This window comes from Petaurus breviceps, unplaced genomic scaffold (assembly GCF_028583685.1).
Source record: "Petaurus breviceps papuanus isolate PSGF00001 unplaced genomic scaffold, PetGlider_PUasm1.0 79, whole genome shotgun sequence".
Taxonomy (NCBI): domain Eukaryota; kingdom Metazoa; phylum Chordata; class Mammalia; order Diprotodontia; family Petauridae; genus Petaurus; species Petaurus breviceps.
Window position 1 is genome coordinate 33,969,018 of NW_027186523.1, and position 27,823 is coordinate 33,996,840.

General features: G+C 39.0%; 1 protein-coding gene across 2 annotated transcripts in view; it reads left to right on the forward strand.

The window, feature by feature from the left end:
• LOC138175904 (LHFPL tetraspan subfamily member 3 protein) overlaps positions 1-27,823 on the forward strand; it is a 733,753-nt gene that overhangs the window by 555,838 nt on the left and 150,092 nt on the right. The gene's annotated exons all lie outside the window — the stretch shown is intronic.

The following is a 27,823-nucleotide window of genomic DNA, read 5'->3' on the forward strand; positions in this document are numbered from 1 at the left end:
ACACTATCAAACTGCCATACTCATGATGTTCTCTGCCTTACCAAATTTTTCCTGTATATAGCACTCCATATACCCTCTCTTTGCCTCTGAAAATTCTAAATCTCTCATTTCTGAAGTGCTATAATTAAATAGGGGAAGCCAAGTGGAGCATTTGGATAGAGCACTGGGCCTGGAGTCAGTCATGCCTGGTTCAAATTTATCCTCAGACACTTACTAGCTGGATGACCCTGGACAAGTCACTTAACCCTGTTTGCCTCAGTTTCATCATCTGTAAAAGTGATATGGAAAAGAAAATGGCAAATCACTCCAGTATCTTTGCCAAGAAAACTCCAAACAGAGTCACTAAGAGTCAGACATGACTGGAACAACCGAACAAAGCAATACAACAAAATAACAACAACAATTAGAATTTCTATAAGCACTTACTATGTGCAAGGCATTGTACTAAGCACTTTACAATTGCTATCTCATTTAATTTTCCTAACAACTCAGGAAGGAGGTGCTGTTTTTATCCCCTTTTTACAAATGAGGAAACTGAGGCAAACTGATGTTAAGTGACTTGTCCAGTGTCACACAGCTAGTAAGTGTTGAGGTGAACACAGGCCTGCCAGACTCCAGGCCCAGAGCTCTATCCATAGTGCCACCTCCCTGCCCTCCGTCCTCATCTCCTTATCTTCCTTTGAGCTTCAGCTTAATTACCAGTGACTATAGGAGTTACACTCTTATTTCTACCACCAGCACCCCTAAGGCATTAATGCGCTCCTTCCCCCTGGAGCTTACATTGCATTTACATTTCATATGCTTTGTTTTCATTTATTCATGTTGTTCCCCCTACAAAGAAAATGAAGATACATCATTGAAAGCCTTTCATTTTTATCTCTATGTCCCCAAGCATCATTTCTCACAGTCCCTTGGCACAAAGGAGGTACTTAATAAATGCCTTTTGAATGAATTTGTTCAGTTGTGTCCTACCCTCCGTGACCACATTTGGGGTTTTCTTGGTAAAGATACTGGAGTAGTTTGCTATTTCCTTCTCCAGGTCATTTTTACAAATGAGGAACTGAGGCAGAGAGGGTAAAGTGACTTGTCCAGGGTCACATAGCTAGTAAGTGTCTGAGGCTGGATTTGAACTCAGGAAGGTAAGTCTTCCTGACTCCAGGCCTGGTGTTCTATCTACTGCACCACCCAGGTTCCCCTTTGAATAAATAACCTCTCAGATATTACAGACAAGGAAATTCGTGCCCAGAGGATTAAAGTTGGGTGTCCAAGTTCAAACAGGTAGTTAATGTCAGAGGCACAAGTAGAACCCAGATCTCCTGATTCCCACTCTCAAACTCTTCCTCCTGTCTCACACTGCCTCAACAGTGTTATATAAATGCTTATCAACAGTCTGGTTACCCAAATAAACATGATTCATAGCATCTTTCCATGTTCATATAGAGCTGTGCTGTGATCTATCCACTTTATGCATAGCAAATGGCCATGTCTTTAGAATGAATGCTTTGGACAGAACCCTTCAGGCAATTCGATTCAACTATTACATTTTGATGAGTTATAAACCTATAGCTCTGAGAAAATTGAAAAAGTCTACCCAACACCAACCACCAAGCAAACTTCCAATCTTTTTTTATGGCTAAAGGACAATTCTTTTTTAAAAAATATTTTTTAAAATTCCATGATAGTTTCTAAGGATTGAAATTTGGGCAGAAAACCACCTCACTTTGTTTTCAGAGGTGGAGCACCAGGGATGTGGAATATTAAGTACTGTCAAATCTGGTACATATGTGGTGAGATTTACCAAACTGTTTTGTTTTACTTTCTTTTATTTATTCTCATTTCTTTAATACAAGGGATAGTTCAATAGGTAGGAGAAAGAAGAGAATATATGTATATATTTAGAAACAAAATAACAATAATAATAGCAATGACAACAACAAAGAGGGTTTACAAGGATTGTTTTCAAAAAGGACAAATCAAAATTTCTAAGCCACAGGAAGTCAGAGAAGGTTGTTGAGTTTAAAATACCCTTTTAGACAGGCTGCTGAAGCTATGGAATCTAAAGAACATGGTTTAAATAACTTTACAAAGTTCCTAGATTCTTGCCCTCAAGCAGGCAACCACTGCTATAAGTTAACTTGAACCCTCCCACTGTATAATTTAAATATTCAAATCTCCTGAAGATGGACTCCAATGACCACCCTTTCTTTATAGTTCAAGCTACACCTGAGGGTTTCTTCTTATAGCTTTTATGATCTATTTCCTTCTTTCTTTTTTCTTTATCAGAACATAAAAATGCATGATTGCATCTTAAAGCTCAGTTTTCCCTTCATTCTTTAAGAAACATTCAACTTTTCAGACTGCTTACAGAAAAATGCATTATAATTCTAGAAAGAGCCTGCACAGTTTTTTCCAAATGGCATTCATGGATTAGTCATATTGCAAGACTGAGGGATAACCCAGTGGACAGCCAGCAGGGTCCAGTTCTGTCCACAACATGCAAAAGATCTAAAGCAGAGCTGGGGAACCTGTGGCCTCAAGGCCCTAAGGGGATTTGTTCTATGGAGTTTGGATTCAGTCAAAGTGCCACACTTGAGGACCTAGAAGGTCACATGTGGCCTTGAGGCTACAGGTCCCCACTTTGATCTAAATCAAGGCTCCTAGTAGGTTGAAGTTGACCTCTACGGTCAATTTATAGGACACAAATTCTTCTCCATGAATCACGCCAGGTATGTTTAGAGGAGAATTAAGGGGGACATGATAGCATGGCAGGTTTAGATAGGTTGCACATTGCCACAATATGGGTTGTGCATCATTAAAGAGAGTGAGTTCATCAGTGAGCTTACAGATCCATCCAAGTACAGAAGTTAGTGAGCATTAGTTGCCTGAATGATACAAGATAAAATATTTCTCCAAAATGTTGAAAGGTTAAAAGTCAATGGTTTGTAATCTAAGTAAATTCTGAACATACACACACACACACACAAAAACCCTGAGTATTGTGTACATTGATGAATAAAATCAAGGAAAGAAGTGTCTTCCATTCCACTGTATCCCAGTAATATAGAATGTTGGAAATGGAAGGGAAATCCAATAGCCACCCAGTGCAATCTATCCCAGAAAAGAATCCCCATTATAACCCACCCTACAAGTGATCACCAACTTGAAGGCCCCTAAGGAGGGAGGACCCACCACCTCCCAAGCCAGCCCATTCCACTTTTAGACAACCTTATCCTTAGGAAATTGTCCTGACATTAAACCTCAATTTGTCACTTTGCTTCTTCCACTCATAGTTCCTGGTTCTATCTTAGGAGGCCAAGTAGGTCAAGTCTAATCTCTCTTCCATATGACAACCCTTCAAATACTTGAACACAACCATCATGTTTTCCATGAATCTCCTTTCGTGTAAACTAGACTCACCTAAACTAAATACCCTTCAACAAATCCTCTTATCACATGGACTTATGACATGCAGTCATGGCCCTCCTAACACCTGTTGCACTTCTCTGTATGTCCTACAGCTTATCAATGTTCTTAAACTGCGAATCCCAGAACTTAGCACAGTTCTCCATTTGTAGGCAGCTAGTTAGCACAGCTGATAAAGTGTTGAACCTGATGTCAAGAAGACCCAAGTCCAAATCCAACCTCAAATCCAACTTGCCACTGGGCAAGTCACAGCCTCTCTGCCTCAGTTTCCTCATCTGTAAAATGGGAATAATAATAGCTTCTACCTCCCAGAGTTATTGTAATGATAAAATAATATATGCAAAGCACTAGGCAAATATTAAGGTGCTATAAAAATGTTAGCTACCATCATCATCATCATCATCATCATCAGTGATCTGACCAGGGAAGAGTACAGAGGGATTATCAATTCCTTATTCCAAAAAAAAAAGCACCTCTTTTAATGCAGCCCTAGATTTCATTAGATTTTTTTTTCTACTTCTACATCAAATTGCTGACTCATACAGAGCTGGCAGTACTCTGGATCTTTTTCAGACAAATTACCATCTAACCATGCCTCCCCCATCCTGTACTTATGAAGCTGATTTTTTTTAACCCAAATATAAGACTTTACTTTTAATCTCTATTCAGTTTCATCTTATTAGTTTCAAGTCTTTGCTCTGACCTGCCAAACACTTTTTGGATCCTGACTCTGTCACCCAATGTGGTAGTTGTGCCTCTAGCTTTATGACATCTATAAATCTGATGAGCATGCCTGACACTTCTGAGTTTATCCAAGTCATCAATGAAAATGTTAACCAGCATAGAGCTAAGCACAGATCCCTGAGGCATTCCACTGGAGACATTCTGCCAAATTAACACTGAACCATTAACAACTGCTTTGCTTGTGTTATTATTCATCCTTTTCTGAGTCCATCTGATGCAGTGGATTCTTAACCCGGGATGCATGAACTTGTATTTTTTAAAAATATATCTTTTAATAATTATATTTAAATTAATTAATTTCCTCTGGAATCCTTTGTATTTATTTTTATGTATTTAAAAACATGAGGTCCGTAGGCTCCACCAAGCTAACACAAGGATACTTGACATCACTCCCCTCATTCCTACAAAAAAAAAATAACAGTGTGAGATACTTAATGAAATGTTTTGTTAAAACATAGGCAGACTCTATCTGGAGATTCCCCTGATGTACTAGTTTAGTAACTCAGCCAGAAAAGGAAATAAGGTTAAGGTTATAGTCTAGCCTGACCTGTTCCTGATGAAGCCACACTAACTCTGTAGGGTTAGGAAATGAAATAAAAGTGTGGTTGTAAACTCACACTGATAGGAAAGATGTGTTTTCAAATATGATCCTTTAGTCTGTTGTCAAAATCATGACCACCAGGCAACAGGAATGAAACCTGACAGAAGACAAAGGGAAAATGAGGCAATTAAAAAATAAACTTGGAGTTGGGGGCAAGGGATGCTGATGGCAGCACATGACCAGGTGGCTGTTCCATATCCCAAGCCTTCTCTGACTTCCCCCAAATAGGCACTGTATCTGAAACCCCAGGAGATCCCAGTCAAATGAAATCATCCACTGATGCCGATACTGCTGCTACCCAGATTAGTCTAGGCAGAGCAGCTGGGGGAGCTATAGGTGTGATGTTCAAAATGCTGATATTAGGTTTGTTTAAGTGTTTTATTTTCAGTGTGCATTTCAAAAACTGTTTTCTTCTTAGGTTCAGTTTCTCATTTTACCCTCTGAAAGGACCTTGAAGATGGGCTATGGCATTAATGCATAACTTCGTGATGGAAAAAGCCTGCCAAAGTATTTCTTATACAAATGGAAAATATACACAAGAGAGGATATAAATAGATGTGCAGATATCTCTGCACTTCTGATTCAGCTATGAAAACCTGAGTACATCCCTTAGCCTCTCTGAGCCTCCTTGCCCTTTTTTAACCTTTTAAAAATATTTTAACCTAAAAGAGGAGTTTTCTTTTAAAATGATATATATCTAGGGTCTCCAACCTTTTTTTGGTTTCTGTATCCCTTGGTGTTTAATGAATCTTCCTATAGCCCTCTATTCTATATGAAAAAAAAACAATAATAGAGTTTACTATTTATATGTCAAGAAATACAATAAAGAGATTAATTAATTTCCCATACCCTCTTGGTGGTACATGTACTCCAGGTTGGGAACCTGTGGATGAAATGATCTTTAAGGTACCTTCCAGTTCCAAATTCTAAGAACTATGGATCTCCCCTGGTGAAAACCCCCTAATAGATCCCCATTGCCTAATGAATCAAGGCCAAATTACTTAACTTGACCTTCCAAGTCTTCCATCCTCTGGTCCCAGTTCACCTTATCAATTGTCTCCCACTATTCTCTGGCACAAACCCTACACTTTGGCTAAACTCAAACCACTCCTTGAGCATTCTCCAGACGTTCCCACCTTCAAAACTGTGATTATTCTGTTCCCCTGGCCTGGAATTTTATTCCTCCCCCACCATACCCCAAATTTCCATCTGTTGAAGTTCTATCCATCCATTAAAACCCAGCTCAAATGCCACTTGTTCAGGAAGTCTCTCTTAAGACTTTCAATTGGAAAGGATCTCTCCCTAACCTGAACTGGAATGACCTTTAATCTTCTTTCTTGGGGCACTGAACATATTCTTCCAGTATTAGTCATTTCTGTACCTGTCTTGAGAAGCAGCATAGATTTATGCATAGAGGGTTGGCCTTGGAGACAGTCCTGCCTCTGACACATATTGACTGATATTGCTTAAGTTCACAGTGCCTCTGGCAACTCTTCACTATAAACCTAAAAAGATAGGGCTGACCTGGATGGGCAGTGGAAGTTTCCTCACATGGAAATTCATTATACCGGTGAAAACCTGGGACTCAGTCCTAGCTCCTATCCATATGCACCTGTCTTAACACTTCCACTAGACTCCACACTCTTTGAAGGCAGAAACCCCAAAGAGTTAGGCTCTTTTTAATTTCCTATGGAGCCCCACACAATGTCTTGGGCATAAGAGATGCTCAGTTATGAATAAATGTAGTGGACTCTAGCTCAAAGGGTCTTTTCTTTCACAAAGAAGACAATTTCAACTCAGTTCTCTAAAACACCTTAAGCAGTGCAGAAATTCTAATGATTTTATGAGTTCTGTGACCTTTGTGAGTCTAAGGAAGGATGAACCAAAAGAAAAAGGACTAGTGTTTTTAACTCTGATATACCAAGTAGCCTTGGGCAAAAGATATCTGCCTCTCCATTTCCTTGCCAGTAAAATAGATCTCCCACTAATTCCCCAAGGGAGAAATTCTCATTATGATTTCAATTCTAGCTACAGAATCTTCTGCCTCTTAAAAAATAAACACTGAGGTAGATATCCTTGGTGTTTTCCATCCTTGGGCAGCTCAAAGATTTGCAGGAATCCTACTTTAAATATAGCTGAAGTCTTTTGGCAGTCACACCTCTGTAGTCTGTCTGGTTGTGTTTCTAATGCTGTGGTTGCAGTGATGCCTTGGCAAGTCAGGAAAAGCTGACAGTCAGGAGCTTGATGGGCATAATGAGGAACCAGGTTTTTCTTGAGGATAAACTTCTAGGTTGTCCCATCTGCAATGTCTCATTTCTCCTCTGTGCAGCTAATTATTCTCTTGCCCTGATCTAAAGACCTAAAAAGGTAACCTCCACTGAAATCCTCACTGCCTGATTGCCAACACTTCATAGAAAACAGCTCTTCTCAATTCAGCTGAAGGAAAGGGGAGAAACCATTTATTCAGCATCACTCAGCAACTGCTGCAAGGCATTTGTTTGATTTCAGGGGTGGGGTGGTGGAGGAGGAGGTACACTGAATTTTGAGTCAGAACATCTAGGTTTTAGCCCTGGCTTTGCCACTAACTACCTGTATGACCTTGAGCTTGACCTCTCTGGGCTTCAGCTTCTTCATTTGTTGACTTTGGTGACCTCTAGAGCCTTTCTATCGCTAAAGTTCTGTGATTCTAAGAAACAGTATAATAATAGCTGATACATCCCCTATCCCTAATTAATAATGAGCGGGGGGGGGGGGCAGCTAGGCAGCACAGTGAATAAAGCACTGGCCCTGGAGTCAGAAGGACCTGAGTTCAAATCCAGCCTCAGACACTTAACACTCACTAGCCATATGACCTTGGGCAAGTCACTTAACCCCAATTGCCCCTCAGAGGGAATACACTATCCCCAACTTATTTTAGGATCAAATCTTACCAAGCAAGGATAGAGGAAAATGTTTTTGGTTTTGTTTTTTCATTTATTTTCTGAACTGAATTTCTGGACATAGGCTCCTATATACCAACTGATACAACATCATTTTACTCCATACTGATAGCAGGGGAAAGAACCATTTCTGAGGTCCTGTCTGTCTTTTGAGCAATCATGGGATCAGAGATTTAGAGATGGAAGGGCCTCAGAGGCCATTGAGACCAACCCCCTTGTCTCTACAGATGAGAAAACTAAGGTCAAGAGAGTCAAGCGACTTGTCCCAGTTGACCCACAAGGTAAATGACAGAATTACGATTTGAACCCAAAATAACTGATCTCAAGTCCACAACTCTTCCTATGGTATCATGGTGCCTTGGATCTTACATCTGCCCTTCAGTTCCCCTTTATACACCAGTCCCTTCTTTCTCCCAACAGTACTTAGTTTCCCACACTTAGGGTCAGGGAGTTTATGACTTTCCATTAAGATAGCAAATAAGTTGCATACTTACAATCAAGAAAATATTGTATAATCATGTAGAGAGAAGGGAGGATCAGGACTTTTTTATAGCCATAGAAAGCCTTCCTGCAAAAAATGCAAACTCTCCCTTGGTTCTTGGACACTCTACAGGAATTTAATAAATACTCATGGCTTTGAACCAGAAGGTCAATGATTCAATAAAAATTTATTGAGAACCTACTAATATATAGCTCACATTCATATAGTGCACTCTCCCCACAACAATTCTGTGAAGTAAGCTCTACAGGTATCTTCATCATGATCATTGACATCACCATCACCCTCACCATTAGACCCATTTTACCACTGATCCTTGTTTGACACTCACTACCAGAGCATTACCTTGTATTGGTCACTTAAATTCTCAGGGCTTCTGTTTCCCCAACTACAAAATGAAGAGATTGAACTAGATGGACCTCCTATGTTCCTATGATCCCATGATGGTGAGATCCTTAGAGGTGAGAGAACTCACCCATGTAGAAAACAGCAGAGATAGGGTTTGAGCCATGGCCTTCTATCTCAAAACCCATTGGTCTTTCTACTTTATTTTCTTTGCACTCCAAAACTTACTGGGGACAAGGGATCCTGCTAGTTGCTGTGAGGAATTAAACAAGAATAAAACCACAGGGGGCAAAGCCAAGATGTCAGAGTAGAAGCACAAACTTGGCATGAGCTCCTGCTCCAATCACTTCCAATACCTGTAAAAAAAATGACTCTAAACAAATTTTAGAGCTACAGAACCCACAAAGTGACAGAGAGAAACAAATCTCCTGCAGAAGGAAGCCTGGCAGGCCAACAGGAAGGGACCATCTCACAGAGCTGGGAGCCAAGCACAGTCCTGCATAAGCCAGTTCTGGCCCCAGGGAGGCCCCGAACCAGCAGTGGTTTCCAGACTTCTCAACCCAAAAATCAACCCAAAGACAAAGTAAAAGGTCAGTTTAGAACTCTTTTGGAACAGGGGGAGACAGAAGAGATCAGTCCAACCCCTGCCCCTGGGACAAGAAGCAGCAGGGTGGGAGCTCCTGGCCTGTAGGGGAAGCAAGCAAACATTCAGAGGGTAATTGCTCTTGCTTTGACCTGCCTGGATCTGGCTCACAGTCTTGGGTGGTGGTCCTGGGGTATGTGGCCAGTGAGCCAGAGCTTGTGGGGGCTGTAGAGAGGGCACCCTCCTAATAACTGCGGCAGCTGCAAAAACCCCAGTGATTTGGGAAAAGCTCTCTCCCTTCTGGAAGCAGTGTTCTACCATGGCAAAGAGCTCAAAAGTCAAGTAATTGGCTGGCAATATGAGCAAGCAGAGGAAGCACAAACAGACCATAGAATCCTTTTTGGGGGACAAAAAGGATCAAGGCAGGGAGTAGGAGGAAGACAGCGAAATCAGAACTCCAGCATCAAAAGCCTCCAAGAAAAATATGAATTGCTTACAAGCCATGGAGGAGTTCAAGAAGGATTTTGAAAATCAGGTAAGAGAAGGGGAGATAAAAATGGGAAGGGAAATGAGAATGATGCAAAAATATCATGAAAAGCAAGTCAATAGCCTGCTAAAGGAGACCCAAAAATACACTGAAGAAAATAACACCTTAAAAAAATAGACTACCTCCAAAAGGCAAAAAAAAAAAGTTTTGGGGCGGCCAGCTGGGTCAGTGAGTAAGAGCTCTGGCCCCAGAGACCAGGGATTGGTTCCGGCCTCAGATACTTCACACCCACACACACACACACAAACAAACAAAACTGCAGGTGTAACCTTGAGCAAGTTACTTAACCCCAATTGCTTTAAAAAAAAATTAACTCAAATGGCAAAAGAGGCCCAAAAAGCCAATGAGGAGAATGCCTTAAAAAACCAAATTTGCCAGATGGAAAAGGAATTTCAAAAACTCACTGAAGAGACTAAATCCTTCAAAATTAGATTGGAGCAATTGGAAGCTAATGACTTTATGAGAAATCAAGATACTATAAAACAGATCCAAACAAATTAAAAAATAGAAGGCAATGTGAAATATCTCATTGGAAAAACCACTGACATGGAAAATAAATCCAGGAGAGATGATTTAAAAATTATTGGACTACCTGAAATCCATGATCAAAAAAGAGCCTAGACACCATATTTCAAGAAATTATCAAGCAAAACTGCCCTGATATTCTAGAACCAAAGGGAAAGATAGAAATCAAAAAAATTCACTGATTGCCTCTTGAAAAAGATCCCAAAAAGAAAACTCCTAGGAATATCATAGCCAAATTACAGAGTTCCCAAGTCAAGGAGAAAATACTGCAAGCAGTTAGGAAGAAATAATTTGATTATTGTGGAAACACAATCAGGATAACACAAGACCTAGCAGCTTCTACACTAAGGGATCTAAGGGCTTAGAATATGATATTCCAGAGGTCAAAGGAGCTAGAACTAAAACCAAGAATCGCTTACCCAGCAAAACTGAGTATAATGCTACAGGGGAAAATATGCTCATTCAATGAAATAGAGGATTTTAAAGCATTCTTGATGAAGAAAACCAGAGCTGAACAGAAAATTTGACTTCCAAATACAAGAAGCAAGAAAAGCATGAGAAGGTAAACAGGAAAAAGAAATTCATAAAGAACTTATTAAAGTTGAACTATTTACATTCCTACATGAAAAAAATGATCATTGTAATTCATAAGACTTTTCTCAGTATGAGGATAGTTGAAGGTAATATATATGTGTGTGTGTATATATATGTATACATACATCTATAAGTATGTATAGGAAGATGTACATGTATATGAATATATGTGTGAGTGTAGGCATATGTATGTTCATGTATACATAGACAGAGGGCATGGGATGAGTTGAACATGAAGGGATGATATTTAAAAAAATAAAATTAAGAGGTGAGAGAGGAATTAATTGGGAGAAGGAGAAAGGGAGAGATAGAATAGTGTAAATTATCTCATATAAAAGAGGCAAGAGAACACTGTTACAATGGAGGGGAAGAGCAGGAAGGTGAAAGGGAATGGGACAGGCTTATTTTCATTGAATTTGGCTTAAGGAGGGAATAACATTCACACTCAATTTGGTGTCTTACCCTACAGAAAAGTAGGGGGGAAGAGTATAAGAGGGAGAATGATAGAAGGGAGGGCAGATTGGGGGAGAGGGTAGTTAGAAGCAAACATTTTTGAAAAGGGAAAGGGTCAAAGGAGAAAATAGAATAAGTGGGGATGGAGAGAATAGGATAGGATGGATGGGATATGATAGGATGGAGGGAATTATAGTTAGTCTTTCACAATATAACTACTATGGAAATGTTTTGCATGACTACATATGTACAACCTATATTGAATTGCTTATGTGTGGGGGCGGGTGAGGAGGGAAGAAGGGAAAAAATCTGGAACTCATTTTTTTAAATCAAATGTTTAAAAAAATTGTTTTTTTACATGCAACTGGGAAATAAGATATACAGACACTGGGGTATAGAAGTCCATCTTGCCCTACTAGAAAGTTAGGGGGGTGATGGGGGAAGATAGAGAGAACAGATTGGGGGAAGGAATATTCAGTAGGCTTGCTGTTTTGGGGTGGGGGTAGGGGAAAGAGAGGGAGAAAAAACTGTAACTCAAATTCTTGTGGAAATGAATGCTGAAAATTAAAAATAAATAAATAACTTAAAAAAGAAAAAGCTGAAAAAAAAGAATAAAACCACAACGCCGGAGGAACTGGACTTTTAGCAGAAAGATACAGGACCATAAGTGCAAAATGAGCAATTGAACATGGCCAATGTTAGTTTTTTTTTGTTTAATTATACTTATTTGTTACAAGGAAGGAAGACAGTTTTTAATTTGGTGTAGAAGGAAGGGATTAGAAAAATTGAGAAGGTTAGTGACAGCAAAAAAAAAAAAGTATGTCATACTGGCAGCTAGGTGGCACAGTATAGAGCCTTGGGCTTGGGTTCAGAAAGACCTCTGTTTAAATCTAGCCTCAGACATTTACTAGCTGTGTGACCCTGAGCAAGTCACATAGCCTCTGTGTGACTCAGTTTCCCCATCTGTAAAATTGGGGTAATAATACCACCTACCTCCCAGAATTGTTGTGAGGATCAAATGAAATAATTGTAAAGCATTTAACATAGTGCCTCGCATATAGTAAGTGCTATATAAATGCTAGCTATTATTATTTTACTAAGTTCATTCAAAAACTTTTTTAAGTGCACAAAAGAGAATAAGAGGAAATTCAGAGGGAGACAGACAAGCAGGATAACAAAATTAAGATGTTTAATTTGTTATATTTTTTGTTATATACTTTTAAAAAATAAAAAGTGTGTATAGTCAATATTTGTGGTATCAGAGATAATCCCATTTTTCTATTCTTTGTATATAGAAATGTTCAGTGTTCCTGGAGTCAGGAAGAACTGAGTTCAAATCTAGCCTCAGACACTTTCTAGCTGTGTAACACTGAGCAAGTCACAACATCTGTGGAGGGTTTTTTTCAGTTTCCTCAACTGTAAAATCAAAATAATTATAGGACCTACCTCCGAGGGCTGCTGTGAGGATCAAATAAGATAATATTTGCCAAAAGGACTTAGCATAGTGCCTGGCATACAATGGGTGCTATATTCATGCTTATTACCTTCCCTTCTTCCTTATTGGGGTTTGTCTAGTTCAAAACAATTTTTAAAAAGGAATATAAATAGTCACAGATATTAAAGCCTCCTAAGAGTAATGAATTTTTTTTAAAAACCCTGTCTCAGAAGGTAGAATGTGAAAGTACAATCTGATGGTGATGATGATGATGATGATGATGATATGATGATGATGATGATGATGATATGATGATGATGCAGGTCCAAGATGCTCCTCCAGGCTGGTTTTCAAGTATCTGGTCTCCATAAGGTAGCTGGAGAGTTGATGCACCCTTAGAGATGAAGTATCAGGGAAGGTTGTCTTGGAGCTGTGATGCTATGGAAGCCTACCCTACAATGTTTGGATTCTTAGTCACTCCCCTTCTCAAAAATCTGCAATGACTCCCTGTTGACTCTAAAACAAAATGCAAAATCCTCAGCATGGTATTCAAATCCCTGCATGATATGGCTCCTTACCTACCTTTCTGACTTATTTTGTAATACTCTTCTTCATGTACTCTCTATTGGATTAAAACTATCCTTATATTTTCTCTAAAAAAAATGCAATCATAATCCCACTAGGTGCTCTGTTAATTGAGAGAAGTGAATAATCTCCTTTGGGGGGTGCTTCTTGGAGGGGCTGATGTTTGAGTTGTGCCTCAGAGCAGAAGTAGGATAGATCAAGGTAGGAAAGGACATTCTAGATGGAAGAGCTGTCCAAACTAAGGTTATGGAGATGAGGAAACACAGGACATATTCGGGTACCTGTTGTAATGCCAAGCAAAGGCAACTTCCAAGGTTCACAATACCAGCATAGCAACTCTCCATTTTATTCAATGACAAATTAAGGCAAAACATTGGGTTTCAACACTCAACACAAAAACCAAGCCAATATAGGGGGATCTTTAAATTCCATTACTATTACACCTGTCATTGTCCAGTCTTTCTGAATGTGAAGCAGTAGCTAATGGGACTGATATGAAGGAACTAAGACTGAAAAAGGAAGTTGGGGCCATGTCATGGAAAGCATTCATTGAATGTTTGTGTAAGTGCCTTTCCTGGTAATAGACTTGAATGCCTCCTTCTTCCCTCAAGCTGATAAGTTTTAACTGTCATCTATGTGGGCCATTCAGCCCTCACACAATGTAGCATCCTTGTGTGTCTATGATAGATGGCACAATTCAGTTAAGTGTCATAGCTCAGGCAGGTACTATCTGTCATCAGGGCTGTCAATCCCTTTAGATGATCCTGTCTTCTGCTGTCTATAAGATACATCCTGAAGTGGAGTTTACAAAGAGTTGAGATTATCCACAACTGTCCCTCCTTGTAGACAGATGACATTTCACCTACAATCATGAGATTTGAGAGGCCTAAGAAAGCCTCAAAAAAATATTTCTCTCTGATTTCCAACAACATATTAATTTCTACCATTAGAGATTCATCCCTTTGGCTTAAACATTACCCTCTATAGTCTCCTACCTTAAAATACAAGCCTGTTGGTAGGGATGACATACTAAGATATGAATACCTGAGTGCAAACTGTTCCCAATGCAGAACAGTCTTTCTCTTATCTCCTTGCCTTTGAACTAGGTGGACTTCCCCACTCTTGCCCCAGAACTAGAGTGTACTCTCTCCTCACCTCTGTCTCTTAGAATCCCTGCTTCTCCTCAGAACTCAACTCAAGCATCATCTTCTTCATGAAGCCTTTCCTGATCTACTAGCTGTTAGTGTCATCCCCTGCCCTCTTCCCCCCAATCCTCAGTAAAAATCACCTTGTGTTCACATCATATATATTTTTGTGTATACTTATGTAGCACATGCTCTGAGATGACTATCCCAACATCTACTGGTACTGAGGACTCAAGTTTGCAGTTCCCCCCCTTCAGTGTTCTTAGGAGTACCCCTGAGAGATTAGATTTGCTTGTTTTTTCTAGTGCTGTTGCTCCTGAGCTCCCATCAGCGTACTTCCTTCTATGATTATCAGTTGGTGACCAATTAATTAGCCAGACTTGCTAGCTTTTAGAAAGGGATATTTAGTAATGTAGTATGGTAAGAAAGACTGGTACAAAATTTATTCCCAGAAGTTGGTGACACACTCTCCCACAAGTACATCTAGAGTCCAGGAGAAAGTGGGTTCAAGATTGGAGAATATACGTGGCAAAGAAACAGCTCCCATCTCCTGGGTTCTAGACATCCTCTGCTCCTCTTTTTGGGGCTCTCAATTTCCACTTGGGGCGGCCAGGTAGCACAGAGAGTAAGAGCACCAGCTCCAGTGTTGGGATGATCTGGGGATCGAATCTGGGCTCAGACACTTAGCACCCACCCAGAAACACCTGGCCGTGTAACCTTGAGCAAGTTACTTAACCCCAATTGCTTAGGGGCGGCCAGGTGGCTCAGTGAGTAAGAGCACCCGTTCCAGTGTTGGGATGACCTGGGGATCAAATCTGGGCTCAGATACTTAGCACCATACCCAGAAATAACTGGCCATGTAACCTTGAGCAATTTACTTAACCCCAATTGCTTTATTAAAAAAAAAGAATTTCCACTTAAATATAATGTAATTTCTTGTTAGGATCCTTATGAATATGCCTTCTAGTACCATATCGGGTTTGTTTTCAACTCCTGATGCATTGCAGTCACCAGCCACTGCTGTCCTGGGGGAGGATGCAAAATCCAAAACCCTCCTGACCCTTTAAAATTCACAAGGTCCTCTTCTAGCCAGAGGTGGGAGGAAAAGAGACCTAAGCGTGACCTCTCCTTTCCTTCCATCCCCAAGGAGCTACCCCTCAGGAGTTTTACTTAGCCACTCTTTCTTGATCCTATCCCTTGAATAATTCAGGTATTAAGCTATATTTTATAGACAATCCTGAAGGTTTCACCAAGTTGAGGCTCGTTCTTCCCTTATGGAGATATCAGGGTGTATTAACAATTATTTTAAGTGGAGTGGGGTGAATTGTTTAATTTACTCAAAAAATATCCCACCTTTATACTTTTAGTGTGCATCTTTTCTTCCCTGATAGAATGTAAGCTTCCTGAAGACAAGGATAATTTGATTTTCCCCCCTCATGTTTAGGCTGGGAAAGAGAAGACTTTCCATCAAGAACATAGTAGCTATCTTGAGACACTTGAAGAATGTCACTTGGAAAATGTGACTGTTCTGATTGACCCCAGAGAGCATAACTTTGAGCATAAGAGTTGCAGAGAGGCAAATTTAGGTTTGATACTAAGGAAGACAATGCATCAATAAAGACCTGTTATATGTCAGTCACTAGACAGTGCTAGATATGGGGGATACAGAGACAAAAATGAAATAGTTTTTGCCTTCAAGAAGCTTACATTCCATCAGGGGAGACAATATGAATATATGCGCATATATGTATTTATGCAAAACATATAATGAATAAATAAGAGGTAATTTTGATGTTGAGGAGGCACTAATATCTGAGGGAATCAGGAAGAGCTTCATGTGGTGAGTGACCTTGATCTGAGCTATCTTCAGGAAGACCAAGGCAGTACAGAGTAATAGAAAGAATGCTAGATTGGGAATCAGGGCACCTGGGTTCTAGACCCAACTCTATCTATCACTGCTAGTTGTGTGACTTTAAGCAACTCACTACATTCTCTAGGGTTCTATTTCATCATATATAATATGAAATTGTTTGACTAGATCAGGGGTGGAGAATCTATGGCCTCCAGGCCACTGTGGCCCTCTAGGTCCTCAAGCATGACCCTTTGTCGGAATCCAAACTTCACAGAAAAATGGGTTCACAAATAAACAAGATTGAAAGACTGACTGAGTTTGTTTTGCTCAGGGCTGACTCCCTCCTTTAATTTACCCTCTCTCTAAGTCTCCCTTTCCCTATTTCCACATTTTGTGAAATGTATTTCTGTACCTAACTCTTTATGTGTGTGTGTGTATTCTTCCTTCTTTTGATCAGTTAAAATGAGAGTGAAGTGCAAGTGTTAGTTGCTTACTTCACCCCCTCCTCTTTGTTAATATAGATTTCTAATTGTGTACCTCCTTTATGTGAAAGAATTTCCCCTAACCTTCCTTTCCTTTGCCTTTACCCTTGCAATGTATTCCTCTACCCCTCCCTTTCCATTCTTTTCTTAGGATCATCAAGAAAAAATAGAACCATTCCCACTTACCTAATTGGACTCTCTCAATGGACCCTGATGATGGTAGGGTTCAGAGAAGACACATGTATCATCCCCCCATATTTGAATGAAAGTAGTTAATATTTGTTTAGTCTTTCATCATTGTTTATTCATGTTTAACTTTTTATGTTGCTCTTCACTCTTGTATTTGAAATTCAAAGTTTCTCTGCGGCTCTGGTCTTTTCATCGGGATTGCTTGGAAGTCCTCTGTTTCATTAAAGATCCATTTTCCCCTATAGCATTTTACTCAGTTTTTCTGGGTATGTTATTCTTGGCTATAAGTCCATATCTTTTGCCTTCTGGAATATCATGTTCTAAGTTCTCCTTTCCTTTATAGAGGTCCTTGCTTAACTGTGTGTGATCCTGATTGCCACTGTTCAGTATTTAAATCCTGTCTTTCTGGGTATTTACATTATTTTCTCTTTGACCCCAGAATATAACTCAGCCCAAGGTCACTTCCCACATGATTCCCTTCCTGATTCCCTCAGATATTAGTGCCTCCTCAACATCAAAATTACTTCTTATTTATTCATCATATGTTTTGTGTAAATAAATACATGCACATATATTCATGTTGTCTCCCCTGATGGAATGTAAGCTTCTTGAAGGCAAAAATTATTTCATTTTTGTCTCTGTATCTGCAATATCTAGCACTGTCTAGTGACTGACATATAATAGCCATAAATAAATAAATAGATAAAACTTGTGGAGTTTTCATTTTCAAGTTTCTTTCAAGAAGTGACTGGGTAAATTCTTTCTATTTTGCCCTATGGGTAAAATTTTAAGACTTCTTGGACTATCAGATCTAGGCTCTTTTTCTGGCAATGGCATTTAAATAATCTGATGATTCTTAAATTTTTTTCCTCTTCAATCTGTTTTCCAACGCAATTTCTTTTGCTACAAGATATCTTACGCTTTCTTTTATGTTTTGTTTTTTCAGTCTTTCAACTTAGGTTAATATTTCTGGTTGCCTCATGTCAATAGCTCCTTTTGGGTCATTCTCATTTTATTGCTTAAACAATGTTTTGTGACTATTGTGCCAAGTTGTTGATTCCCTTTCCAATTTTTTCTTCTATAGCTCTCATTTCTTTTCCATTTTTCCTCAAGCTCTCTCATTTATAAAAATATTTCTTATGTACTTGGAGAATCAAGTTAAAAACTACTTGAGATAATAAATACATTTAGCAAAGTTGCAGGATATAAAATAAACCCACATAAATCCTTGGCATTCCAATATATTTCTAACAAAGCCCAAGAACAAGAAATAGAAAGAGAAATTCCATTTAAAGTTACTGTAGACATTCTAAAATATTTGGGGATCTACCTGCCAAAACAAATCCAGGAACTATATGAACACAGTTACAAAACACTTTTCACACAAATAAAGTCAGATCTAAGTAATTGGAAAAACATCAGTTGCTCATGGTTAGGTTGAGCTAATATAATAAAACGACAATTTTACCTAAATTAATTTATCTATTTAGTGCCATACCAATTAAAAAATTATTTTATAGAGTAGAAAAAATAGTAACAAAATGTCCAGACTATGAAGGGAATTAATGAAAAGAAATGCTAGGGAAGGTGGCCTAGCCATACCAGATTTTAAACTGTATTATAAAGCAGCAGTCATTAAAACTACTTGGTATTATTCTGGAGAGCAATCTGGAACTGTGCCCAAAGGGCTATAAATAAGTGCATACCCTTTGACCCAACAATACCACTTCTAGGGCTTTATCCCAAATTGATCATAGAAGTGGGAAGAGGACTCATATGTACAAAAATATTTGTAGCAGCTCTTTTTGTGGTGGCAAAGAATTGGAAATCAAGGGGATGCCCATCAATTGGCTGAACATGTCATGATATATATGAATGTAATGGAATACTATTGTGCTATAAGAAATGAGGAGCATATTGACTTCATAATAACCTGGAGAGACTTATATAAACTGAAGTTGAGTGAGGAGAACCAGGAGAAATTTGTACACAACTACAGACACAATGTATGTGTGACGACTAACTTTGATAGACTGGGCTCCTCTCAGCAACGTAAAGTTATAAGACAACTCCAAAAGACTCGTGATGGAAAGGGCTATCCAAACCCAGAGAAAGAATTACAGAGTCTGAATGCAGATTGAAGCAAACTACTTGCTCTCTCTCTCTTTTTTATTTTGTTTTGTTTCTTTTTTCTCATTGTTCATTCCATTGGTTATAATCCTTCTGTACAACTTAACTAATGTTTAATGTGAAGGTATTTGTAGAACCTATATCAGATTGTATACCACCATAAGGGGAGAGGGGAGGAGAAAGGAGGTGGAGAAAATTTGGAACTCAAAAGCTTGTGGAACTGAATGTTGTAAACTAAAAGTAAATAAATAAATAACTTTTTAGAAAAAGAAAAAACATGTCTTAACTCTTTTTTAAATTCTTGTTTTATCTTGTCTAGGAACTCTAATTGAGTTTGTACCCAAGCTGTGCTTGTAGAAGTTTTGGAATCATTCACTTCTATATTTGCATCTTCAGCATCCATCTCCATCATCATAATAGCTCATGGTGGAGTTCTTTTTTTCCCATTCTTCCACCCTTCTTTTTTACTTCAGTTCTGATGTTAGAACTGGTATCTGCCATGCTTTTATAGTGAGACTCTGGGCTCTTCCTGTTGCTGCTTTCCTGGGGTATTGAGTGTTGTGTTATTCCAGGATCTCAGGGACAGATTAGGGACCTATAAGCTTTCATTGCTCCCAAAATGGTTTGATGTAGTAGGGCCATATCAGTTTGCTGTCCCCCTGGTCTAAGCTCTTCAAGTTCTTCATCTGAGTTTGGGTCCTTACAAGAGTAAACTGCTGCTGGACTCTACCCCTTTAGTTAACTGGAAAGCTCTGTTAGTTCAAAGTGGCAAAATTGTAGGCTCCTCTTTCATCTGAGATTCCTGCCTTGGTTATTCTTTGTTACTGGTATTTTTGACTTGCTTATTCTAGATTATTGCTGTGACAAATACTAGAAGTAAAATCCTGCTCCGAGTCTAGGATCTGAACCAAACTACTGCTACTACTGGCTTCTGAATTTCTTCCTTTCTTTGTAAAGCACCCAGTGCCTCCCTACTCAGGAACGGGAACTCTACCCGCTCTTTACAAGTCCCCTTCTCACTCCACCCTAAATCTATGAGCTGGAGCTAGATAGTATATGACAAAACTGCCATTTTGTATCTGTCCCCTTTGCAGTGCCCCAGTATGAGTCTGGGTTCCTCATGTGGTTCTGGAACTTCCTCTTGCCCTAATGCACAGTCTCTTCCTGGACACTCCTTGTCTATCTCCCTATCCTGAGCTGGAAGAGACAAAAGATTCGCGGTGGTTTTATCTGGATTTTCTCATCAAGATTCCATCTGGTGCATTTTCTAGATCTGTTTGGAGGAGTTTGGATGGGATCTCACCACACTGCTTCCTATCACTCTGCCATTCTGACTCCACATTAAATTATGAGCTTCTGAGGGCAGGGGCTGTATTTTGCCTCTTTCTGTATCCTCAGCACTTTGCAAAGTGTCTGGCACATAATAGGGACTTAATGAATGTTTGTTTACTGACTGACTCCCTAGTAAGCACATGTCTTAAAGAGAAGTGATCCTTGCCAAAATCCTTGAGAAATAGGTTATTTTCCAATTGGTCTTGCCAAACTTCAAAAGTGACTACTTGGTTCCAGCACTAAAGCCAAATTATTTGAGCTGATCATTTTCAGGTTCCTAGATGGGTAATTTTTCCATCCTGTATCATATGCCATGCCCTGTTTTCTGTAATTTATTCTAACGTACCATTGCATTGATGACACATCGACAGTGAAGAGGAATCTGAGTCTTGTAATCGTGAAATCTAAATAAGGCATAATTAGCCTGTCTAGCATCTATCACAAAAGTGATGATATTTTGCAAACTATTAATTAATTTTTTGCAATAACAGGAAGAAGACACAATTCAAAGATGTAAAAGATAAAATGCAGAGACAAAATTCTGAGAGGCACAATATAGTACATGGAATACTGAACTCAGAGTCAAGAACTTGAATTTGAATCCTAACTCAGACTCTTAATTTGTTTTTTATCTTTTGTTTTTCTGTTACCTTCATTTCTAAATATATCCCTCCCCCCCCCAACCTACTCAGCAAGCCATCCCTTATTACCAAGAATCTGATTCAGCAAAAGTAATCCTTGTATCAACCATGGCTGACAGTATTTGCAGTGTTCTATACCCATAGTATCCATCCACCACTGCAAAGAAGGGTGTGGGGTACATTTTCCCACCTCTTCTTCAGAGCCAAATTTAAACATGATCATTATACTGTGTTCAGTTTTGTTTTCTTGTTCTTTCCATGTTCATTGTTGCAGTCATTTTGTATATTGGTTTCCTGGTTCTGCTCACTTCATTCTTTGACAATTCATAGAAGGCTCCCCATGCTTTTCTGAATTTTGCATATCTATCATTTCTTAAAACACAATGATGTTACATTACATTCATGTGCCACAATTTGCTTAGCAATTCACTAGTCCATGGACATCTATTTTGTTTCCATTTGTTGCTAATGTAAAAAATGATGCTTGGAATATTCTGGCATATATAGAACCTTTCTGTCTTTGACCTTCTTGGGATATTTGCCTAGTAATGGGATCTCCAGGTCAAAAGTATGGACATTTGAGTCACTTTCTTAGCACTATTCCAAATTGTTTTGCAGACCTCTATCAACAACATATCAATGTACCTATTTTTCCATAGTCTTTCTAACATTAACTATTCCCGTCTTTTCTTATGTTTGCCATTTTCCTGCCCGAGACTCCTACTAGCTCTGTAATCATAGGTAAACTTTCTAACTTTTCAGAATCTCAGTGTTCTTACCTGTATGATGGGGATATTTTCAATACCTACATCACAGGGTTATTGTAAGGAATATATTTCATGAGGATTAAAGCGCTATATAAAAATGAGTTATTATGAATGCAAATGCTACAGTTGAAAACAAGGAAGTTTTAACAGTGGCAATTCCAAGTCTTATTAGTGAAGTATAGGAATGAACTTTTTTCTGTTTTCTACATAGAGAGATATGACTATTTAAGAAATTGGGGGCCACACTTACCAAAGTGAATTAAGGTAATTACTGACTCTCAGAGCTTTTTAATGTAATCTTGTGACTCACAAAAACACTTTGTAAAGTATGAAAAATGTTTCATGAGTCACTTGAGAGACTGAGTCAAGAAGATATAAATTCAATTCCTGTCTCATACATTAAGTTTTGTGACCCTGGGCAAGTCACTTAATATCTCATAGCCTAAGAGTCTTCTGTTATAAAATGAGGGGAATATTTGTCCCTAATTTCACAGAACTGTTGTGAGCCTCAAATGAGATAACTTTTAAAGAGTGTTCTACATGATTGCATGTATATAACCTATACACAAGTGCTTACTGTCTCAGGGAGGTGGAGAGGTAGGAGGGCGGGATAGAATTTGGAACTCAGAATCTTAAAAAAAATGTTAAAAATTGTTTTAACATGTAATTGGGGAAAAATAAAATTTTTCATACACACACATATATTTAAAAGGAGTGCTGCAAACCTCAAAGTGCTATATAAATGCAGAGATAAAATGCATCCAGGCATGTAAAATGCTCATACTTCTTGATAGTTGGAAAGTTATTTTGTCCAACACCTACAGATCATCCAGTTTCCACTTGAATGATTCCAGTCATGGGAAACTCACCACTATTTCATTTTTTTAGATAACTCTAATTATTAAGAAGTTTCTCTTATATTAAGATGAAATTTGTTTCTCTTAATCACTACCCATTGGCCCTAACAATAATCCTTCAATTATTCAAAAACTATACTCCATAGTTAAATGATAAAAATCATATCTGATAAAATCACTTCTGAAGTATTGTGACTTTTGGTCACTATTTTTTTTTTATAAGCAATCGGGGTTAAGTAACGGCCAGTTATTTCTGGGTGTGGTGTTGAGTATCTAAGCCCGGATTTGATCCAGGTCATCCCGACACTGGAGCCGGTGCTCTCACTCGCTGAGCCACCTGGCCACCCCTAAGCAATTGGGGTTAAGTAACTTACTCAAGGTTACACGGCCAGGTGTTTCTGGGTGGGTGCTAAGTGTCTGAGCCCGGGATTCGATCTCCAGGTCTTCTCAACACTGGAGCCAGTGCTCTTACTTGCTGTGCTACCTGGCTGCCCCTGGTCACTATTTTTTTAAAGGGACACTAATGCTCTGGAGAGTGTCTAGAGAAGGGGGAACAGGTTGGCGGATCTTGAGACCACACCATCCAAGGATATGAGGATCAGTTTAGGGATCTGGGGATGTCTAGTTTGGAAAAAAAAAGGAAACTGGACTAAGAGGTCTAAGAGGGGGACATGAATGACAAATGTCTTCAAGTATCTGAAGGACTGTCATATAGGAACAAAAAGATTCAACTTGTTCTCCTTGGCCCCAGAGGGTAGAACTAGAAGCAGTGAGTGACACTTTTAGAGGCAGATCTAGACTTGATAAAAATTAAACTTCTTAACAATTAGAACTGTACAGAAGTAGAAAAAGAATAAAATAATAATTGGAATATAATTGATTCCTCCTCACTGGAGCGCTTAAAGCAAAGTAACTTGTCCAGGGTCATAAAGCTAATAAGTGTCTGAGGCCAGATTTGAACTCAGATTTCCCTGACCCCACACCTAGCACTCTCTGCACTGTGCCACCTAGCTGCTTGGCTCTCACTTAGTGAGAGGTAACATGGCATAGTGAATAGCAAACCAACTTCAGGATCAAGAAGACTCTGGTTCAAGTCTCACTTCTAACATGTCCTAGCTGTGTTGATCTCAAGTTAGCCACATGACTTCCCAGGCAACTCTCTTAGTCAGTACATTTCAGAGAAGATCAGTAGGAGAAATTTACTCATCCAGAAGTTCTCTGGAAAAAAAATAGGTCCAGCGTCTATCCCTAATATAATTAACGCTTAACCATCTCCACATCATTGCACTTGTGCTTTTTTGCATAACTCTTTTAATGATCCTAATATCTCTCAGAAGCAAAGGTCCATCTTTTCAGTGGTTAGTTGTTGTCCTTTGCTCTTGAAAAGGACCAAAATGACATCACCATGCTAGAGACAAGTTGCAGTGTGTCTGTGGCTGATCAGACCAATATGAAAATTTGGAATGCTCTACCACAGGTCAGGCACAAATACTCCATGTGAATATTTGGGGTGGATTCTATAAGTTTGAACATCTTGTGTTGCTTTTGAGTTATTTCAATTCTGCTTTTCTCATAGAGCACAGCCCCTTCTCTGATGTGGGGACACCATGCTGAGCAGTCCTATAACAAAGTCTGTAAATGTCACACAATCAATTCCAAAGTTCTTAAGAGAGACCTTACTAGTATTGTAAGGCTACAAGTCATGGAACACATCTTTGAAGAATTCAAAATGGATATTATTCAGAAGGCAAGGAGAGGCATTGGGAACTTGTCAGCAGGTTGCACCACACAATGGATAAATGAAGATGATCCAGAATAGAGGATGTCATCAATGAAATGTATAATCAAAGAAGAAAATAGATTCATAACTTGGTAAGGGTGAAGTATAACAGAGTAGACAGCCTACATGCCCCCATTAGCATTCTTGAAAGATCAGGAGAAAGCAAAGAATGCTTCAAGAACACTGAGTAGAATGGTGGATTGGTGGGAAGAAAGAGTCCAGAATCATGCTGGCTGGGCAGACATCCATGAAGAGGGTGACATCTTCAGCATTAGAGGGATTGTACACATGGATGAGATCACAGATTCATTTGAGTGCTTTCTGCACTTCACATGTGGGAGAGTTTTGCAATTTTTTCATTATCATCTTGGTGACTTGTTGAAATGTAGCTGTTGTGACTGCATATTAATGTTCAACCCATCTCAAGTACAGTCACGTCTCCTTGCTTATGGAACAAACAGAGGTCCCTAACACAATAGAAAGCATGGAAACAATGGCTTTGGAACCATTCTGCTTCTTGCATTCTTTCTCATTCCATTTTTAAATGCTGGGCAATGTAACCTATCCCTGGTGGGTCTCTATGAATTGTCTGTGGTACCATGGCAAGAGAAAAGCAGAAACCATTTCTTTCTGCCAAATCTTGAAGGGGGAGGGGGTGAAATAATTTATTTATGTCAGTGTTCTCTATAGATTACTGTTTCTGTTCCTATGATCTCTTGTATCTGATGTAGTTCCATTAAGTTATAAAATGATACCCAAAAAATCCCCTGCAACATTATTAGTAAGCATTTGACACATTTATCAGGTGACACATACAGACCCTTCACAGAAGTTTTTCTCTGGAAGGTATCATCAGTAATTGATGTTCTATCTGAAATATTGCCAATTCTAGTTTCTCTAGATTGACTCTTCAGTTAACATATTTCCTTCTTTCTTTACAATTCATTTTTTCACCAATCTGTGTTGTGTGAGGGTGGGGTCAGAGGTGGGGTTGTTTGGTTTTTTGGAGGGGGGACCTTTCAGAATACAATAAAAATCTATTCCTATTCCTTTTGTTTCCACACTGTTGAGTGAGCATGTGATCATGAAAGGTGCTAAAAAGAAAACTTTCTCTTAATTTAGGTTTTCTTTGCATCAGTTTTCTTATCTGTACAATGAGAACAATCAAAATAAATAAGATTGAATATATTAATATATATCATCAATATATTTCAATAGAATATATTCAATAAATCAATAAAATATATAAATAGAATTTAAACTCCTTGATGTCAGGGCCTATTTCACTTTTACATTTGTATGATCAGTGCCTAGCATAGTGCCTGGGGGAAAAATAGGTACCTGATACATTTTTATTCAGAAATGACTATATACCATGCTTTGAATTCACCTATAGAAAAGTATTCTTTAAAAGTGTCTTTTATTGTATTGTTATGATTAGTAGTTTGTTATCAATTGAAATAGCCTGCCCTTTTCTTCTATGCTTTTTGCTAGTGTAATTACAACAATCCTTCTGTGTATATTTCCTTCTAATAACTGGGCCACTGCCAAGCATGCTAGAGGCCAAGGTAGTGGTGCAGTTGGCTCAAATTTTCTCAACTTCAGGGGAAACTTTCAGATTGCTCACAAAACAAACCCCCAAAAAAGGCACAGAAGAAAATTCAAGAGTCTGGGAATCAAACCTGTAGGCAACATTTCTATTGACATGGCTAATTCTGGAATAAATAAAGAGAGTTTTATTTATCATGGAGATAAGTGTAGAGAAAGGGATCTTGGCAGCCTTATGCTCCTGGGTGAAGATCATCAGTCTTCTGCCAGGCCTAATTCTCTTTTAGCATCACAAGCTTTTTAGTTCTTCACTGAAAAACCACATGACCTTTATATTTGGGGAACCTGACTATCCTGAAAGTGCTGTATCACCATCATGAGTAACCCCCCAGCCACCAGGATTTCATTAAGAATGTGCTCACCAGCACCTCCTCGATGAACTATGAAGTACTAATCATGGTGGGGGCAGGGTGGGGTGAGTGACTTTGAAGTAGGCTTCTTCAAGACTAGGTATACCTCTAAGCATGTCCTACCAGTCTATGCCCTGGATGTGAAGCAACTTTTTTGGAGCTATCAGTAAGATAGATAACCCTAAATCTTCATACAAGAACAAATTCTTCCAGGAAATCACAAAGGAAGTAACCACCTACACCAAGAAGACTAGCTGCAACACAGCATGGTGGTGGTTGTGTTTATTGTGAATGGGCATGGTGACAGGCTGCTGAGAGGCCAGCAGCAATATATTATGGTCCAAGGGCTGGAAGATGGAAAGGAAGAGCGTGTTGATGCCAGTGGGGTCACTTTGCTTAACACCTGAACTCCATCATCTCCAACCCTACCCCTATACTGCCCTGTCATTAAGTCTCCTGGGTTACTGCTACAGGGTATCTATTAGCCTGGAGGTAATGAAAATACAATTCTGGAGCCAGATGGAAACTATCTCCTTGAAGGAGTGTAAGTTGGTAACTTTTGCCCCTAGAAATGTCATTACAGAGGTCAAATCTGGGAAGATTCATCACAAGGTACTGGCCAAGGTCCTGCCCGGAGAACCTGTGGGCTTCAATGTGAAAAATATGTCTATAAATGATATTTGTCAGGGAAATATGACTGGAGGCAACAAAAATGATTCTGCTATGAAGACTGGCAGCTTTCTGTCACCCTAGGATTGTCCTAAATCATCCAAGCCAGATCTAGGCTGGCTCTACTCCCATGCTGTACTGCCACAAACACACACCTAGTACAAGTTTGCTGAGCTAAGAATTCTAGCAAAAAGTTGGAGGATAATTCCAAAGCCCTGAAATCTGGGGATATTGACATTGTGCAAGTGATTCATGGCAAACCTATGTGTGTGGAAAGTTGATGAGTATCCAGCTTCAGGTCATTTTGCTGTTCATGAAAAGAAGTAGACAATAACTGTTGATATTCACAAGTCACTTCTGGAAAAATCATAGATCTGCCATCAAAACCAGCAAGAAGTGAATGCCCCCCTCACTCCATCCATTGCCTATTTCTTTTGCAGAATTTTCAAGACCTATATGTATCTGATATTTTCTAATCAATTCTTGGACTCTTGTTCTCATATATGAGCTTTGGTCTTGGGCTCAGGAAAACAGAAAACTTAGTACTAGGTCTTTTGTATCTTTGTATTGAATAGAAGTTTTAAAAATTATTTTAATAAAACAGGTTGTCCATTGCCTTTCACTTCCTATCTCTGAAATCTTAATATCTTTTATAGGACCTTGGAGATCATCTGCTTCAACCTGTACCTGAGTAGGAATTCCTTCTATAATTTCCCCAACAAGTGGTCATTTATACTCTACTTGAAGA